The sequence below is a fragment of the Olea europaea genome, unplaced genomic scaffold, assembly GCF_002742605.1.
Source record: "Olea europaea var. sylvestris unplaced genomic scaffold, O_europaea_v1 scaffold2263, whole genome shotgun sequence".
Taxonomy (NCBI): Eukaryota; Viridiplantae; Streptophyta; class Magnoliopsida; order Lamiales; family Oleaceae; genus Olea; species Olea europaea.
In genome coordinates, this window is record NW_019240687.1 from 39,244 (window position 1) to 42,760 (window position 3,517).

The following is a 3,517-nucleotide window of genomic DNA, read 5'->3' on the forward strand; positions in this document are numbered from 1 at the left end:
ATTACATTAACATAATTATTATTAAAAATATATATTTCATATTTAGCGTAGAAGAAAATAATTAAAGGACAACTTTATACTAACAGGAGAAGTTTATATATCTTTTAAAAAATGAGGATGTGAGTGTAATTATTGAAAATTTCGAAGGACATTAATGAAACTTACATAAATAAAAGTGGAAATTGAAATGAATGACTTTGCATGTCATTTCAAATTAATGATTGCTATTACCATTGGACGTGATAGATTGACATTTCAATAACTTCTTAAAATTTGGGGAAGTCGAGCAAATCGTTAGGATTTTTCCAATGCCTCAGGATAGAAACTTTGATGCATATTAAGTCGCAGTTTGTCCCTCATTAAATCTCATCAAATTAAATTATTTTTTTCTTTCTCCTGTTTTCAACCACAAAATTCTCACTAAAATAATATTACACGTAAATAAAAAACTTTTCATTTTTTTACAACCATCCATTTTTTTTTTAAAAACACTATTCCCCCATTATAATCAAAATTAATGGGGGCCAAATGGGGGGCTAAAAGCCTATTCGAACTCCATTTTTTGTCAAGTAGTGGTCTAATGAAAATTTGTAGTTGAAAAAGAAATTTAAGTTTTCATGAAATATTAATTTATCAAAGAATATGTGGTTAAAATAAGAGAGAAAAATGTATTTTAAAAATAATATATACCAAACAAGGGCTAAGAACCTGTTGAGCTACTTTTTTTGCTCAAAATGCTTTTTAGAATAATATTTTAATGGAGAATGTGATTGAAAATTGAATTTTCAATCCGAGCTCACAAGTAAAAAGGGAGAAGCTTTGCTTAGTAGACAATTGCTATGCCTCCTCAGTGAAACACAGCCACACTACAACGCGCTGAAGCGTGTAATGTCAAGAAACATTGAAATGCATTTTTCGAAGTGGTAATCATTTCGAATTGGTGCTGACTGTACGTACTACCTCGTACCAATACAGAATGATTACTACTTCGGTTGTACCGGCTCGGACCTTCACGTACAGGTCCGAGTTGGCTCTACGACCCAAGATATAAATCTATTGTACAAGGATCTGTCCAAAAGATCTTTTGGAATGATGGAAGACGCCTCGAACCAATAGATGAATCCACGTGTTCCACAACTAACAATACTCCTTCCAACTTTCTTTCTATAAATACCAAAGAGCCAATCCTTTGCGAAGTAATATAACTTCACAATTCATGTTTATATTTACTCCTTCCCATTTGTGATAACAAGGTCTGGGGGTTGTTGTTACCGGAACTGGTGGTTTTGTTTACCGTTAACTGACTTGACCGTCGGAGTGTATGGGGTCACTACCATCCTTACTCGGAATGGCCATATACTTATGACAAGTTTGTGACGTGTGCAGGGAGGAATACAAGTGGATTTACTATTCGTTGGCTGTGTGGAAGGTCCATTTTCCGAGGTTAACGACAACGTTGCTTCTTCGTCGCTTCAGTCTGGCTACTAGCTTCTCAAGTGGGTAGCTTGGTAAGCAAGCTACCTTAGCATCAGTAAACTCCCTATCAATAATAGGCTAGAGTGATGGGTAAGGTAGCTTGCTCTTCAATGGAAAGGGGAATCACCCTTTCATAGTCGATCCTATACAACTACCTTTTCGACATGATCAAGACCAAAGATATAGAATTGCAAAGGAAGGACGAAATGAACCAACCCACCCGTCTTGATTGGAAAAAAATTGAAGAAAGAAACCCTAGATATGCTACTGAAGCCACTACTCGTGCTAGTTAATCTATAATGAAGGTGCAAGTGCTAACGAATCTACCGCTAGCTCTACTAATGATGTAATAGGTTATGGATCAATATTACTTTATTAAAAAGGGTGTAGTTGAAAATAAGAGGGAAAAGTATATTTTGAAAATAATGGTGACCGAACAAAATTGGCAAATTGTTCATCACTTTTGTACTTAACTAAGAGCATTAATGCTAACTTTACAAATGAAATTTGAATTACAGATGTAACTTATTGGAAATAAAATAATGCCCCCTCTCTGGAGGCCTTTAGTTTACTTTAATTTATTTTTCAGATTTATTTTTTACTATAAATTCATACAATGAAATATTTTACACATAAACTTAAACTTTTTTCAGCTTTTTAAACATGCTTTGTCCAAAAAATATTATTCAAAACATAGTTATTTACAATTAAAGGCCTCCAAACCGGGCTAATTATAATGTCCATTTATTACATTAATGTATGTTGAAATCATTTATATTTAGAGTTTGTTTGAAACTCATTTTATTGGGAGATTTGATTTCTTAATAATGATTTTTAGAAAATGAGTGGTTAAAATGTAAGGTAACATCTTAAAATTAATATGTAAAATTATTTTAGAGGGAAAATATAATTACGAGAAAAATGAAATTTTAAAGAACAAAGCTCAAACATAGGTTTAAAAAATGTATTCTATTTATAACGTGACTGACGAGAAGCACATGCCACGCACCATCACACTGTTAAATTTTGATATAGTTGAATTTTAGCCACTAAACTTAAAAAAAAAATGTCTTCTATTGCTCATTACAATTTCGAGTGGTCGAATTTTGGCCACTAAAACTTTGATGTAGTCAAATTTAGGCTACTAAATTTTGAAAAACGTCTTCTATTGCTCACTATAAATTTAGATTCTGTTTATCTTCCTTTAAAATAAAACTATTTAATTTTTCATACTCATTTTTAACCACACAATTATATAATATAAATATTTTACACGTAAACTCAAAATTGTTTCCAATGTTTTAACCACACATTATCCAAAAAATCATTATTTAAAACTCATTTTTCAAAAAAAAAAATTATGGCGATCAGACAGGGGTTAAAATTGAATTGAATTTAATTTTAACAATAAATATATTGTGTATTTCATTGCAATTAGTAATCAATTCCTTTGTACAGCTTTGTAAATAAATGGCAACCAAACAAAATTAGCAAATTGTGCACCACTTTTGTACTTAACTAAGAGCATTAAAGTTAACATTACAGATGAAATTTGAACTATAGACATAATCTATTGAAAATAAAATTATGCCACCCATTTAATTTATTTCTCACACTCATTTTTAACTACAAATTCATACAATTAAATTTTTACACATAAATCCAAATTTTTTTCCTACTTTTTAATCACACTTTCTTAAAATAAAACACTATTCAAAACATAGTTTTTTACAATTAAAGGTCACCAAACCAGGCTAACTATAATGCCTATTTATTACATTAATGTAGACCGAAAGCATTTATATTTAGGGTTTGTTTGAACCTCATTTTAGAGAATGATTGGTTTTACAAATTTAAGCTTGTTTTAGAAGAATCTGTCTATGTATGGTAGTTTGATAATGTTACTTCTTTTTATGTATGAAAGGAGGAATTAGAAAGCTAGCTGTAAGAGGCAAACAATGTTGTTATTGAGTTAATGTAGATTTAGTTGTCTTCTCATGATGCTTGAAGAAGATTTTGCTTTTGAGATAGGGATAGAAAT